Source organism: Anastrepha ludens, chromosome 2 (genome assembly GCF_028408465.1).
Source record: "Anastrepha ludens isolate Willacy chromosome 2, idAnaLude1.1, whole genome shotgun sequence".
Classification (NCBI taxonomy): Eukaryota; Metazoa; Arthropoda; class Insecta; order Diptera; family Tephritidae; genus Anastrepha; species Anastrepha ludens.
This window is the reverse complement of record NC_071498.1, coordinates 78,758,668-78,776,597: the sequence shown is the minus strand read 5'-3', so window position 1 is coordinate 78,776,597 and position 17,930 is coordinate 78,758,668.

Sequence of the window (17,930 nt, the reverse complement as noted above, 5' to 3'; positions counted from 1 at the left end):
GGGTTTTCAGGCTTATTGCGGACCATTTGATTTGACTGGCCAATTTCCATTAACATCAATGAAACTGGAACCACCCAAGGCTGCCTTCCAATACGAGTAATACAATATTATCGAGACAAATTCCTTTTAAATTCTTGTGTTCAATAAGAAGTTTTTTTAGACATCAAGAAAGTTAATCTAAGAAGTCATGTTGAAATCAATGCTCGGTACCAATACTGAGTAGAGGTCTTTCTTCAGATTCGATACAACCCAAAAAAAGCGTTGTTGGGTATGAAGGCAACCAGCCTGCATCCGTCAATAGCCACGATTCAGGCAATCATACTTGTGAAATCGTACTCATTGAATTTTTCTTTCCTAAAGTGCATGAGGTTGGTTTAGTATAACTTTGTTGCAAGAAATGCTGTAAAACAAACCACTACCATCTGCGAAACTATGGTTCAGGAAATGTAACAAATCATCTAATTGGAGGTACACTTCAATGCTCCGCACCTCTTCCTCGTTCCTGCAGTAGCTACATAAGTTTTGCCAGTCTAGATTGATGGGGGAACTAGTTCTGTTATCATTTCAAACCTGTGTACTTACCTCACAAGTGGGCCCATGGTTTATCTACTGCGTTCATCGCGTGCATAAGAGACGCGTCATTCAAATGTGTACGATGCTTACATGTCATGCCAAAAGTTTTGAAACATTACCAATTTTGACTTGGTGCGCAATGTGTTAAAAGGCTTACATAAAATGTTCAAAATATGTATCAATACGATCAAAATTATGAGATTTACGGAAGTACTTTCAAATTCGTCCAACTCTCGTAAATCTTACAATTTTATTTCGAAATATTTTGCCGGAAGCAGAACTGTATAAGAACATTTTTTTCATCACCAATGCTAATTCTTCTTCTTTCCCATAGTCTTATCCTATTTCGGGTCGGCACTCCTTTTGCATCGCCTATCGTTTTTTAAATTATTTTTACATGTTTTTGGTGGTCTGCCTGGTCCTCTTTTTAACTCCTCCATCTGCAAGTCTTGCCTCACTGCCTGGTGCTCTGGTCTACCCACAATATGGCCGTGCCAGCGAAGCCGAGTTTCCTGAAGTTTGTTTCGAAGTCACGTGCAGTTTCTTTTCAAATTTGGAGAGTATAGCCCAGCACTCGGAAGCGTATGCCATTGTTGGTCTTTAATTGTATGTAATTAAAAACCCTTCATATCTATATAACTACACCCTCTGTTGGGTCGTGCACCTTCTCCTATTTGTGGTTTGCGCCTTGACATTTTCTACAAATAAAGGACATACAGATTTGCGCCATCTCCGAACGGTAGATGGCTTTTTTTCGAGAAACTTTTTCATGGTTTAGAAAAAACATTCTACGATTTTGGTGTTATATATCCGAGGTTATGAACCTGTGCATTACCCTCTAGTTTAGGTTAATTAGGTGTGAGTGAAAAATTTCTAGTAATAAACTCTATTTTTACTAAAAAAAACTATCCGAATTTTTTTTTAATTATTGTGCACTAAAAGTGCCAATTACTTGTATACATATATGTACATTAAACTGTCCAGAAAAAAGAGTTCGCTATAAACCTTCGAACGCGAAGTACAAGATAACTTCGAATTGTTCGTCATATATTTGTCATTTACGTGATCGTGAAGTATTATAGTCCGTTCCAAAATTACCAAGGCACCTCATATTGAAAAGGTTTTACTATTTAACTACTTATTTTTGAATTTCAATTATTTTTATAAATATAATATATAGTTCATTCTGCAAGAAACACCATAGACAAAGTCTCCAACTTTGCTATCAGAATTAAAAAACAAAAAAAATATTTTTATTTGATTCTTATCTTAGCTTATAATATTTTCGGATGAGCTTCAGCCCCTTAGATTAAGTGTGTTTGTAGTGGAGCCCTCTCTCTCACTGAGAAAGTGGGCGCTCATTAACACATATGGAAACTTGTTGCATGAAGAGAGCAGTTTAGCTTAATCGATTTCATTTTGACTGATTTTATGAAGATTTTCAGGACATGCTCCTAGGCTTGAAAAGCTCCGTATTTTTTGCGAAATTAATAATATTTTTTTTATTTAAGGTGGACATTCTCAGATCCCAACAAGGTCGTCCTTTTGCCTTTAGGTTGAGGCAAAGTTTTGCAAGCGAGGTTATATATTTCATCAATTTTAAACGATGAGTTCAGATCACAGAAATAAAAGATTTTGTCCTAGAAGTGTTCTCTTCATCAGCTGAGCTGTGCCTAAAGAATAATGTTTATATAGTGATGTTGACACTTATTTCTGTATCATGAGAGGCTTGGAGCCCTCAGGGAGCTTTTAGAAGGCTTCCAGGAAACATGCCATGCCAGTAATTGACTCTATCTGAGAGAATACTTGAGACCAGTTCAAGGTATGTTCCATAGATTCCAAGATTGCCGCGTTTTGAATAAGTCGTAAAGCTTACTTTTTAACTTTCCAACTCTTGGTTTTTGGCCTACTTTCAGATCTGATGGTTTATCAAATCTTAGTAATGGTGACTAAATACATATCGTACCCTTTTTAGGAGGAAATATGATCTCAATTTATATTGTGTAAAACATTATTACTATAATTACTGTACAGCTTAATTAAAAAAATAATATAAAATAAAACATATGTTTTACCTCCTCTAATTTTTATCTCCCTATCTCAGATTTTGTCCTTTTCACTAAATCAAAAACAAAAAAAAAAACAAATTATATAATAAAGAGTCTTTCAAAATTGACGCCTAGATCTCAACAGAGAATAAACCATAGACGGTACCTTTTTCATGTCATCTTTGACATTTGTCAAGTAAACAGATGTACAATCTTACATGACAGAACAACGTGTTAAAATTATATATATATATATATAATTGGCGCGTGCACCCCTTTTGGGTGTTAGGCCGAGCTCCTCCTCCTATTTGTGGTGTGCGTCTTGATGTTGTTCCACAAATGGAGGGACCTACAGTTTCAAGCCGACACCGAACAGCAGATATTGGGTAGTCGAAAAAGTCTTTTCGTATTTCTAATCAAACTTCAACTCATTTTTTTTTATATTTATAATGAACTTTATTTAACCAAATATGTACCATTTTGGCCGACCACCTGTTGCCATTTTTCTTCTAGAGACATTATTCCATCAGTGTAAAACTTTTGTGGTTTCTCGGCGAAAAACTGCGACAAGTAATTTCACAGGCTTCTCTTGAAACCAACTTTACTCCATTAAGGGAATTCTGCATTGGCCGAAATAAATGGTAATCTGATGGTGCAAGGTCAGCGCTATATGGTGGATGCACCAAAACTTCCCAGCCAAGCTCTCCCAGTTTTTGCCGAGTCATCAAAGATGTGTGTGGCCTAGCGTTGTCCTGATGGAAGACGACGCCCTTTCTGCTGATCAGTTCTGGCCGTTTTTTTTCGATTTCTTGCTTCGATCTCATCAGTTGTTGACAGTAAAGTGTAGAATCAATCGTTCGAGCAGGCTGGAGCAGCTCATAGTGGATGATTCCTTTCCAATCCCACCAAACACACAGCATAACCTTTCGAGGCGTCAATCCTGGATTTGCGACCATTTGTTGAGTTTCACCGCCCGTGCGCCATGATGTTTTTCGCACATTATTGTCGTATTTGATCCACTTTTCGCCTCCTGTTACCATTCGCTTCAGAAATGGTTCGATTTCATTTCGTTTCAGCAAAGAATCGCAGATATTAATTCGGTCCATTAAATTTTTCATAGACAATTCATGTGGGACCCAAACATCGAACTTCTTTTTGTAACCAGCCTTTTTTAAATGGTTCAACACCATTTGATGATGAATGTTTAGTGCCTTGGCGATGTTATGGTAGCTTATGTGACGGTCCTGGTCAATCTTTTCCATAATTTCATCGACTTTTTCAACGATAGGTCGACCGGAGCGAGGTGCATCTTTCACATCGAAATTTCCAGAACGGAAGCGAGCGAACCATTGTTGTGTTACACGAACTGATACAGCATCGTCTCCGTAAACTTCACAAATTTCATTGGTGGCTTGCGTGGCATTCTTTCCTTTTTTATACAAAAATTTCAAAATATAGCGAATTTCTTCATTATTTTCACTCATTTTTGAACAGCTATAACTTTTTTTCAACTTCTTCGAATTTAATTTTTTTTTTTGGTTAAATGAAGCTTAAAATGTCATCTTTCTAACACCATATGATATGACACAATGTGATTGGTAGTAATGGAGATAGGTGACTCCAACGACATCTATTGACAAAATACGAAAAGACTTTTTCGACTACCCAATATTTTTATGAGGAGCTTTTTCATGGCAGAAATACACTCGGAGGTTTGCCATTGCCTGCCCAGGGGCGACCACTATTAGAAAAATGTTTTTTCTTAATTTTGGTGTTTCACCGAGATTCGAACCTACGTTCTCTCTGTGAATTCCGAATGGTAGTCTCGCATCAACCCATTGGGCTACGGCGGCCGCCCAAAAAAATTAAAATTATTGAAACTTATTTTGAAAAAAGTAGTTTTTCGTTATATTTGTTTGATGACAATAATCGTCCGACGACGTAGACGTGCTCATGGTTGATATTAAAATTATACCATTTTTAACATATACTACATATATTTATAATTATTAAGACGCATATTTTGAACAAAAATAGTGAAACTTGAAGGAATCGAAATGTTTACATATTTTATTTTAAAATAGCGTCTTTTGAAATCCCCTTTATAAGTAAGTTATTGAGTTAGTGTGGGTTCAAGTATGAATGATTATCTAAGCTGTGACATTTTCAGTGCGTAAATATGTATAACATTCACTTAACAGAAAAATGCGAAAAAAACAAAAACACCTGTAAGTGTTTTTATTTGTGTATAAGGAACCAATGACCTATCGTAGAGACAAAAAGGGTGAGAAATAAAAGTATGAAAATAGAGAAAAAATCTGCATTTGCACATAAATAAATTTCGGAAGTAAATGTGCACAACACTCACATATGCATGTAAATAAATGTATGCAAATTCATGAATGTGTGTAATGGAGTATGCAATGCCCGGTTCACGAGTCGCTGACACTGAGTAGTCACACAAAAGTTTCATCTCCGCGCAATGGATGCAACGTATGGCAATTATTTGCTTGTGCGTACATACATATATAAATATTATTATCATTTTAAGGCAATGCGTTTTTCTCATTTTCCATGGCAGTAGCATTTCTGGAGCGGTCACATAGAAAAATCATCGGTTTTCATGTCGAAATTGCAATTTTACATTTATGGGCTCAGCGGTTACCAGCCACCGACCCCTAACCATCAACCATCAGCTAACGATGAACGACACCGACAGTGGGCAACACCGGAAAAGCGCTGGCATTCAGAGGAAATGCGTGTAAATTTATTAAAAATTAATTTTTAAATTGTTAATTGAGTGTTTATTGCTTGTAAAAATTGCATCGCATCGCATACCTCGGATCGATAATTTATGCTGCTGCACAAAAGTAATGGCTTACACGAAATTTATTTCGCAATTTATTGCTGCGAAATGCCGCAAAGCTTTCCACATGCACTACAATAAAAGGAGAGAGGTAGACAAATGTTAGTATGATACATAAATACATATATACACACACATAAATATGTATGTTGGCATGCAAAAAATTATTGCCAGTTTTTGATAGACCAACGAAATGACAAATCGACTGACGCCAGAACCATCAAATAGGAGTGAAGGGAACGCCGCCAGACAGTTGTTTTTTATCTACTAAATACTAAATTTAATCTAAAATTATGTGCGATTGTGTATGGTTTATAGATGGGAGGTGCTAGGTTGCAGTTACTGTTTCAAGTCTATTAAACCATTAACAAGAAATCGAATTTCAACAAAATTATGTAACAGCAACAAAAGCAAACAGGGCACGCACTCGACGTCACTGTCAGCTCAATAGTCACTACTCAGTTCCGTTTACTGAACCCGGCTAAAAACCAATCGACCCGAGTCGTTGCAATTGCGGTTGAAATTTTGTTATCTATAAAATGCAAAATGCACCAGAACACAACAAAAGTCTACTGGCATGGCAAATGTCGTTCACATCCACCCTAGACGCTGCACCAGACATTTTCACTCCCCTTCATCACCGCCCACTTGCTAGACGTCCTTCGCTGCACTCCGTTGGTTGAACGTCACGTCACTTGGTGCGATTTGCGATTTGCATAGCTGTTTAAATCATTTTGCTACAGCATTTGTTGCATATTTGTTTGCACTGTGTGTGAATGTGTGCGCTAGCATGTTCGCGTGTTCGCGCCCTCATATGTTTTTGCAAATAGCTGAACTCTTCCGTGCATATGTGTGTGCCGTTTAAAAGCGCATAACAAGAACAAACAATATTTCTCACATAAATTCACACTTTGACCAATTTGCATGCGATCTGCTGTCTGCCGACACCAAGTACGAGTATGGTGCACAGCTCCACTCCAACCGCGGCAACAGCAGTACTGGTATAAGTAGTTTTTTGTTGTGTGTTGCAGTATCAATGCAACCGTCACTATAACTGCCACTGTTTCATACTCCTTTGCTCTGATTGCTCGGTGTGATTTCTAAGTGGCTTTGAGTAAAGAAGATCGGGGCTAATAATAAAATGTTTGAAAATGTGTTATAATTAATTCAAATTCCAGATTGATTGCTTTTGCTGGTGTAGTTTATGTACTACCAGCTGAACACGCGTCCGATTCGCCAGACAAGAAAAACAAACTTTTCTAACAATTTCAATAAAATTAAAAAATGTATTGTAAAGCTTTTAAATAAACAACATTCTTGGTTTTATTCACAATCTCGCGTGTAAACGAACAGTGCAGATGCTTTTCCAACTCAATAGCATACAATTTTTCTCTTCGTAGGTTCGGAGAAATGGAGCACCGTTGTTCAACTTCGCCCTTGGAATTTGCAAAAAAAAAAGGTCCAAAACCAGATGAGAATTATCTGCGAATGGCAATAACGATCCGATTCTATAGTGCACAAGACCTTCAATATTGATATGAAATGATTTCTAGTAAGAATTTTTTTAAACATTGTCATTGTCCTTTATTGCTTCGATTACCTTAAATGTAGATTTGAAATTACCTTTGCTAATTTGTTCCAAACGAAGTAAGTAATTTGAAAACATGAATTATACGCTCCAATATTTCTCAAGAAAGCTTCGATTCTGATGACGTTCTAGTAATGCAATGGATCTGTTCGGCAATCCAACGAAAATAATTGAGTTTTACTGCTAAATCTTGGTGCTTCACTGCTGAATTTGAGTGCCTTGCTATGTTAAAAACTTTCATTGAACCAATGATCACTGATTTATTTAATTATAATCTACTTGACTATTACTATTGAATGCAGTAAAATTAAAACTTACACGATCATCTAGTCCACCTTACATTACTTCCTTTTACTCTTGAAGAAGCTTGCCTCCTGGCATTATTACTTATAGATTGTTGAGGTTGTGACCATGGCTGGGTACCTGCCAGTATTGCCACTTTACAATAATTACGGTATATCTATCACATTTCGAGTAATTGTTTGCTTCCACTATAGCTACCAAATATTTTTAAAAAGCACCACAATTAAACTATTTACCTAATTTGCAAAAATGTAGTGTTCGTGGAAGTTAAGAAGCCAGTTTTCTATTGTGTAAGTTGAAGATCCGAAGATGCTGCCAGAAAGTTTTATTGCTTTGCATTTATTAAGTTCACGTTAGTCCATTCGGCTAATAATTGGTATTTACATGACTTTCAGTATTTTTTGGTAACAGTTTTGAGTTAGAGGTGAAGGGCTTGAGTTGTTTGTGCTTTTGTTATTTCAAGATGGGAAACTTTCAAGAAAGCTTAACTAGCAATTCTATTAGAAAAACACCGGAATGGTTAAGTCTTCATGAAAGTGCAATACAAATTAGGTGGGGAATACCAAATTGAAATCTGCAGCAATTTCATTTGAATCGAATGAATCGGAAGAATTGTTCAAGCGGCTGGATGGCGCTATCCACATGAGCCGAAAACAAAAAAAAAACACGCCGTAGACGGTCAAAAGTGAAGGTCATGCTACTAGTTGTCTTTGATTATCATGATGTTGTGCACTCGGAATTCGTTCAAAATGGTTCTATGGTAAATAAAGAATATTATTTGGAAGTTATGCGACGTTTGAGAGAGAATGTGCGTGGGGAACGGCCTAATTTGTGGAAAGAAAACTCATGCATCTTGCACCATGATAACGCACCTTCTCACAAGGCTCATATTGTGAATACTTTTTTGACGAAAAACTCGACAAATATAATCGAACAACCATCGTATTTACCGGGTTTAGTCCCATGTGACTTTTATAGCAAAATGGTAAAACGGCAATTCGATGTTTTTTATTATTTATTTTATGGTAGGAGAGCTTCTCAAACATCATTGAGGCAATTTTTTTCGAGCTAATCTGTTAAATAATAATATAATAATATCTAAACTCCAAGAATAGTCCCGGGATCCCGGGATTATAATAAAGAAATCCCGAAAATCCCGTTATGTTGGAGATAGAAAAACTGAACTACCCTAGGGCGTTACCAAGATTCTTCAAGAATTATAACGTTGAAGGTGAATTCCGTTGGATATTACGTGGACTCACCAAATCACATCGAAAGATATTCAAGATTAACTGAGCCAAAACCTTTAAATATTGTTCTGTTTGCAGTCAATCTTCTGTTGGTTTAGTAACGGGCAAACCTCTTTCAGAATCTGAATAAAATCGTAAATGAATGATGAAAGTAATGAGTTTTCTAATTAAAAAATGCCTGCCAATATAAATATCAACATAGGAACAAAAATAATATTGGAAATCTCTTTAGAAAACTTCTTACGCCATATTACAGACTATTTTAATTACCCGATACGTAGAACTTTTTAAAAAATCGTACTCCTGGGCCAAATTTTTGTTCCAGGCCAAAAGAAATTTCTCATACATGATTATGGTTTTACTAATCAATTAAACTACTTAAGTGCTAATTCAGCTGAAGTTACGACACTTCATTTCAGTATTACTGATAGATAAGATAAGCGGATTATTGTTAACCGATATCCTCTTTATTGAACAAATTGGGAACATTTGGTGATTGCTGACTAAAGGTACCTGAGCAGTTGAGGTTCATACCCGTTGAGAAAGCTCGATAATTTAAAGAAATATACAAACAAAATGTTTGTATCTTATCTTATTATATCTTCTAATAAATATTTAATTTTTTTATATTTTTTTTTTTACTTTTATAGTAGCGTTATTTCAAAGCTGCAACACATTGATATTGTTGCAAATTTATGCATGTGTACTACGGGAACTACTATAGTGTACCCGTTACGACATTGTTTCCTGATTTTGTGACAAAATTTTTATTTATTTCACATACCCGTAATTTCAACGATCAATGGTTATTTCAGTCTTGTTAAGCCCAAGGCCTAGCGTCATATGGGGAAAATTTACCTGGAAAGAAGTTCAAATATTTCATTATTTTATATTTAATATATACATATTTTATGTACTATTTTGTATATTAATAGAGAGCTAAATTTTTCTTATGTGTAAGCAAATAAAATAAATAATAAACATTGAAAATGAATGAGATTAAATTTTAATTAAATAATATTTTTTATTACATCCCTCACATCTCTGACGCCGTTCGTACAAAAATGAAACGAAGCGGAAATGAAAATTCCGAGCCGCACTTAATTATTAATAAATCAAATTATGGACGGTGAAAAGGGAAATAGGAAAATTGCGTGTGCAGGATGTATCAGAAACCTACGGCAAAGGCACGAATACTACTAAACAAAAACTAATCAAACTTGTGCAGTCCAGCATGCACACATAAATATGTGTCACGCAATCGAAAACCACTCGCAACTTAAAACAGAAGCCGAGGAAATGTCAAAGCAGCAGTTTTGTATATATGAATTGTGAAGGACCAGCCACAAAAAAAAAGAAAACTGAATGCGGTGGGCGGTGGGCGGAGGGCGAAAGGAATGTGGAAAACTTTCGTCCAAACAGAAAAATGAGGAAAGCGTAGATCAAAATTAAAGGTGCCGCAATAAAAACGCATTTGTAGTTGAAGAATGAGGTGGGCGTTTATAATATATATGCGTGTGCCCTGTATAAGTCTGTACTAATTTAAGAAATGAGCAATTTTACGCATACTACGAATAAGATCACACGTGGCCTAACATAGATGTGTAGACAAAAACATGAAATAAACTTTTCTTAATAGTTCATACTTCCCATATAGTTTTTTTCCCGATCTCCCCGAGAGAAATGGTTTGGTGATAAAGCTGTGAAACTCAGCGCTATGGATATTGGAATACCTTTTAGGAGAATGGGAGTATTTCAAAATGAAAACCAAACTGGAACTTTTTTAAAAATTTGATTCAGTGCGAATTTATCAAAAACCAAAACTGTTAATTTAAAGAGAAATGTTTGTAGTTTGCAAGTAGAAAGAGTGGTTCTAATGCAGTTATTCGCCGTTCTAAATCTGTAGATTTGAGAAACATAGAAAGGTGATTCAATAAGCACTTGGTATTCAATTCAGTTATAATTAAAAAACGCATAAATACTCAGTTCTTCTTTCTGTCTTTTATTAGAAGAAGTAAGTCAAGCCATTAACTCCCGGAATTTTCGTCTCGTAGGATAGCAGATTTTCGCACGTGAGCATTTTGCTCACTTCGTATAAATTGAAATTTTTGATACATGGGTAAGACTCCGTCAGAAAATATGAGATTTGCAAGTGGTCTACGCCATGTTGAAAATCGGGACCGTGTTTTTTTCAAAAATCAATATTTCTTGAACCGTTGGATGGATTTCAATGCAATTTACAGACAATATAGAAACAAATAAGTAGTTTAAAGTAGTTTAAATTAGTGTTAAAAAAAAAATTTCGAAATTTTGACCAAAAAAAGTCAAAAAAATTTTTTGAATCAATTTTTAGTTGATTTGGCCAGTTTTTTAGATTTTCTGTTATACACGTAACGATTCCTTATGATTTAACCTTTATTTTAAAAAAAAAAATTTTATGGTGTCTATAATAGTTCTCGAGATATTGCGATTTTAGTGGAAGCGCGCACGCACGGTTTAGGTAACAGGTGTGCAATGCGCGCTGCGTTATGTGTTCCTGTATGAAGTGACTGGAGCAGACTGCTGCAGGTCTGTGCGCGTTTTTCTACTCCCGCGCTGCGTAACCGCGAACTTCAACTTTTCTGACGGAGTCTTACCCACATTTCAAACATTTTGATTGTTACACATTTAGTTGCTTATGTTAAGGGGGGAGCCTGGTTTATAAGGTCAAAAAAATCAATTTTTGTTTTTTCGTTTTAAGCGATTCCTAATATATTTCAGAATATTCACACAAAGTTACAGAGCCTAATTCTCAATATTTCCGCAGATACAAAGGCAAAGGTAGGTGAGCGTTAGGTAGTTACGCTGTGACTGGACAGCCATAGTAAAAACTTTATCTTCTTTTCTCGACTTTTCATTTTTATGATTTCTTTGAATTGGCGTGCATGAATGAAAAAAAAACTAATGAACCTTTTGAAATGAATCATGGCTTGTTCCCTTCAGTATTAAATTCTCTTCTATTTGAACTAACAAAATAGATAGAAAAACATTTTTTCAAGATATTTATACTAAGTTAAAGTGAATTTTTTTTTATAGAAAGGCATTTTTTTCTTTAAAACCTCCAAAAAGTTGAAATTTTGGAATTTCTCTCAGTTTTCTTAGTTCATCTGCAATAAAAAATCATGATAATTAGAAATCCATTTGAATTTTTGCTTTAGATAATATTTACGAGCTGTATCTTGTACGCCAGTTGGAAACTCCAGCGTTGCAGCGCTCTACTAATTTCTATGTTAAACATTTTTTTCAACTTATTTTAACCAGTACAAAAAATTTTTAAACTTTTTAAATGTTCATTAAAAGATAGAAAAAACTTTGCAGTGCTAATTTAATTTTTTCCTTAAAAAAAAAAAATCGCAAAGAGATGCAATTTTTAGACCTCATAAAAGTTGCTGAAAAACTTTTTGTGCGTAACTTTATTTGAATTTATTTTATTGTTTTTATGTTTTTATTTCTTTTTCTAAAAATTGCTTCTTTGAATTTGAATAATTTTGGGCACATGAAATGTAAAATTCAGCAAAAGTTGACAACATTTGCATAATAGATGTTTGAAAATTAACACACATTATTTGCAACTACTTTTAATATTCAGTTCTACACAAGAAAGACACGCGATCGTGCAAGAAATACTTATACATTCGTGGGAGACTTTTTTTGTGCTTAAAGTGGCGCAGCTGTGAAAGTTTTGCGTATCAGAATCATTTGCGGCTTTCAAGTGGCTTAGCGTAGCTAAAACTATTTATTTGTGAAGTTTGATGTAAGGTTTAATGAGAGCTCATTTTAATTTAATGTAAATAACATTTCAAAATACAGCACACGCTCGATAACGTGAACGCCCTAAAGCGTGAACACCCCAAAACGTGAACAGACATTTTTGTGCATTGACTACTCTAAAACGTGAACAAACCCAAAAAGTTCTATAACATGAAGAATAAACGCTACTATTATTGAAATGTAGTTTACATTGATCTCAAGTAATTCTGAAACTGGGGATTCCCCTAATTATAAAATAGGCATTTATTCGTAATTGCATGTAAGGAGTAAAATATTTCAGTCGCGGAATTCGCCAGACGCATTCCCATCAGGGTTGCCAGATGGGTCCGTCGAATATCAACAACCCTGTTATTGGCACGTATACCATTTTAGGGTGTTTCGCCGAGCTTCTCCTCATATTTGTGGTGTGCGTCTTGATGTTATTCCGCAAATGGAGGGACCTACAGTTTCAAGTCGACACCGAATGGCAGATATTTTTATGAGAAGCTTTTTCATGGCAGAAATACACGCGAGGTTTGCCACTGCCTGCCGAAGGGCGACCGCTATTAGAAAAACATTTTCTTCATTTTGGTCTTTCACCGAGATTCGAACCTACGTTGTCTCTGAATTCCGAATGGTAATCACGCACCAACCCATTCGGCTACATCGGCCAACTAAAAACTAACTTCCTAAAAAAATTGGAAATAATGGTATAAGTGGCATTGTAAATGCATTGTGGAGGGTAATAGTTTCGATTTTCTTATTTACCTTCCAATGCAGATGTACAAAGAGTAGGCAATGACAACCCGTCAACAGAAAAAGTTTTGGCTTAGGTGTTAGGAAATTAAATTTAACTATTTCTTAAAAGTGAAAAAGGTAGCCATATCTTTATTTCATTATCATTAGTACTACAGTACTGTGCATGTCATTGCTTCCATATCTTTATTTAATACTCATTTAATTATCGTAAAGCGTACGATTATCAGTTCCCCTTCAAAAATATATATACATATGTACGTATATTAAAATGTTCGTTATTTTATTCCAAATCATAAAAATTCTGTATTCTGCTTACGTATGACTAAATCTACTAATTTAACAGTTATGTAAATAAATGAAGAAATTCGAACATTTTTATTTTTCACATATTTCGTGGCTGCTCTAATATTATGAATACAATACATAGAAGGTATACATAAATACGTCTGTATGTAAAACTCGTATATCAATGCTTTTTTTGCTATGAAGTTACGTAAACTGGCAAGAAAATTTTGGCGGCGCAAAACTCGAAACGAAATTGGAACACACCCAGTGACCTTAATTTTACCAATGGAAGTTTCATCACTTTAGATACCTCCAACGTTCAACTTCTATACATTCCCTGCTAAACTCAACTTTACCTTCTCCTAGCAGTAACTACACTTTGGGTGCCTTCTACGCTTGCGATTTTTTTGTTTTTTGTTTTTGAAGGTTTTTCATTTATGTATGGTTTCCGCTTGGTTTTGGGATACTTTGTTTTCAGCGGCATACCATTGCTTTTGTTGTTTGTAATTGTAGGAACGTCACTGTTATATATTGTGGTTGTTTGTATTTTTTAGCGTTTTCAAAATAATAAATGCCGAAAAACACGGTCACAGCGCAGTCAATGTGTTTGCAATGGGTGAGAGTAGTGCGAATACAAAAAGAAATCCTTTGGATAGGAATGGCGGCTATAAAGCGAAGTCTGCGCGCGAACAGATAAATTTTCCAACAGGAATTCACGCGCAAAATAAAACAAGAAAAAGTTGGTAAAAGAAAATCATTCTGACGTGGGCAGCAAGGAGAGCTAAAGCAGCGCCGAAATGCTACTTTTAAAGTTATGTAATTATATTTAGCTTCTGTAGCTGGTCCTGCATGCACTTCCTTGTGACACTGGCGATTCTTAGCCTTGGCTTTGCCATGATTTATGAGGACACTGGACGAAGGACATTAAAATATTTTACAGATTTTCTTAATTTCTTTTGAGAATTTTTGAGGTTTTGCATTTATTTCCATGCATAAAATTTACGAGTGGTTGTTGCGAAGTCTATGCTTTCACATCGCACAACACCGGAGCCTATACGTCCACTTTTCCACCAAATCTCACTAGAATATTTGCATGTTATTTGATCATTAAAACACATTTATTTGTAAATTTCCGTACGTGTGTGTATGCGCATAGCTTATGTAGACAAGCACAAAAATTATATGGCGTATATGAAGGCTTGCCTGTTGTAAGGGATTGGGAAGAAAGGAGGCTATCAGTCGCCACTTATCAGTGTTTCATATCTTGCAATGCGTAACGCATGGCCGAGCAACGTTTTTAGGCCGTAAAGTTATAAGAAGGCAAATATTTATGCTAGATGTATTACATATTTATTCACATAGTTATGTATGTATGTACATACAAGTGTCAGAGCGCTCACTGGCACTCAATCTAATTTGATAAGAGCAAATACCCCAGCCGATAACAGAATCGAAAACAACGAAATAAATTAAGGAAAGCAGGATACATTTAGTTCACTTCTCACATATGTGGCAATCTGCCGCCCAACGGAACTGTCGCAAGTACACCATCAAACACCAAAGCTTGCGAAACGGACGTTCAAGGGTTGGAGGCAAAAAGTAGCCTTTGCGACCTTAAATTCACGACCCTAATGAACTAAATATTTGCTGTTTGCTCTGGGCTATTTGAATCCCCAACTTAGACTGAAATTAAGGCAACTGGAAACAATATCCGGTTTGATGCAACGTAGTGCGGCAAGTGATAAAACCATGCACAATACACATGACACATACCACATGCCACATATTCGAAGAAATGCCTAAACGCCACTAGATTCGTACATATGTGGATGTATATGTACATATACATACATATATACCAGCGTATACTGCCCTTCTGTATAATTATAGGACTACGGTTGGCTGAACTATTTAACCGAGTGTACTGCAGGGTATTGGAACCGTCGGAATATTAAGGGCGAAACAGCGGGTGATTTTAATCGTAAATTAAATTCCTTCTGTATGTATACCTATGTACATATGTATATACGAGTATTATTTTATATGCGTAGTTGAAATTACGTTTGCTATTGTGCAGTCTTATAAGCGCGCGCATTTTTATTTAGTTTCGTTAATTGTTGCAGCAAAAAAATAAATAAATAAAAAGTTACGAAAATTTTAACTAAATTTGTAATTTTGTAGCGAGATATGTTGTGCTTTGCAGGTAAAAACTGAGTTTCTATGCACCAGTTTGCCAAAAATTATTTTTAGGAATACAAATTTGTGTTCTATTAAAAGTGTTTCTTATAGTAGTTGTTTTTTCCAAACATACAGAAATGCGTTTTACTATAAGGAATAATTGTAAAAACCGATTACCACCTGTGCTCCTAAATTCGACCATTATTTCCAATTTTAATCCCTTATTTTTATTTCATTTAAATGAAGCTAGACGCATAAAAAGTATATATAGTTTGGTACAACTAGGTACACTAATACGAGTACCAATTCGTGCACCACATCCTACTAAGCGAAGTCCTATGCATACCTAACACAATATTTACGCCCGCCATGTTGTGGGATTAATATTTGTGCGTTAGATAAGAAAAATAGCGTCAAATCGGTTTGTACTGTATGAAATTAAATAAATGGAAAATCATAAAATAAGAGGTGTTAAGCAATGCAATAAGCACGTTTTAAAATCGTTGCAGTTCCATTCAGTTAATTTTTTGAACAGTAGCTGAAAAATTTTAGTCATTAGTCTTTCTTGTTTTCATGACTGGTAAGTCGTTTTGCAGTCATAGCTGAACATATTTTCATGCTTTAAATTATTCACAGAAATACACGGCAAATAATTTAGGAAATACTTTCTTTACATACTATTCTTAGATGTTTACGAGGTGTGTTGAGAAAGTAAGGCGATTTTTATTTTTCTAGAAAAATATGTATTTATTTTTCAGTTTCTATTTTCACCTCTTAAAGTTAATCCCCTTCAAATATAATACACAGAGCAAAAAGTACCTAATAAAATTAATAAGATTGTCTTCATGAACAGTTTTTGAACTCAGGGGTAATCAAAACGTGTGAAACGAAAAAAATATCAATGATCAGAGACTACCATCGTTCGTGTTCAACTCAGAGTCGAGTAACAGGATTGGCAACTTTGTATTTGGAATCTGAGTTAACAAGGAAACTCGACTTCGATGATATTATATATTATTATAAGAGCTTTTGCCTCAGCTAAAGCAAGAAAAGCAAAATTCTAAGCATCGTGGCAGTCATTTTCAAATATTTGTAAGGCTCACAAAATGAATAAAAAATTTTAACTTTTTTCAGCTGCGTTTTTTATTTCAGATCTGCTGAAGAGTTTTCTAAAATTCAATGTTTAAATGTTATATCACTATAACATAATACGCATTTTGATAAATAAATAAAATTTGAAGGGGCCCGCATCTCAAGTCTCCCCCGGGGCCCGAATACTCTCTCCACGGCCCTGATGTAAATATATTAATGTCAGTGAAATACTTACTTATGTAGTACAGCATAACGGTTCCTTGGATTCCTTTTTTATTTCTTTAAAAGTAGAAAATGCTTATTACAATATATTTTCAGTTTCAGTTCAACAAGCAAAGAGTGTGAACCAAAGTGCTAATTTTTCAGTGTAATTCGGAAACTATAAAGCGAAAGTGTTGGCTACATGACAACTGCAGTCCATGGGAACAGGTGATAACGTACTGGAAAGTCACATGGAAGACTAGAGTTGCAGAAATTAGAAAAAGCGTTTCCTTAGATGTCATCTTTAAGGATTGGCCATGGTATAGTGACTACAATGGTTATGATCTCGTAAGTATTTGCTACTAAGTATTTTTTTTTATATTGTATTTATAAAATTTTATTCAATTCTTCACTAGATTGAAATAGACTCTGAAAGCTTTTACCCAGGCAAGGGAAACTTATTGTTTCTAAAATTGGAATCTTTTTATAAGGGCATATTGGACATTTTTGAAAAAGAAATAAAGCACCGCCCTTCCAGAGAGTTATAGGTATTTAAAACACCTATACAACGAGGATATTTCAAATGGTTAGTACTTGGTTTCATCTAAGTTTCTCCAATTTATTTTAATTATTATTTGTATAGATACTAAATATTGCATTACCACAATTCTTCTGCATGCATTACTGCCTCTTCAGCGCCTTAATAAAACCGACAAACCTACTATAGCCAATGCTTAAAATGATTTTGTCACTCTTGTAGAAACAACGAATGATATTCAACAAAAAGTTATGCACATTATTAATCATTTTGCTGAAAGAAAAGTGAAATGTCAACCCAGAATCATTGCAGTTGGAACTGATATTACGTGTGTTTTCGAATTTTATATTTGTTGCGATGGCATGAAATGGAAGTACTTATGGCCATTCGTGAAATACTTATGGCCATTTAGATTCGAGGCTGCACACCAACTGCATAAAGAATATGCCAGAAACATTTC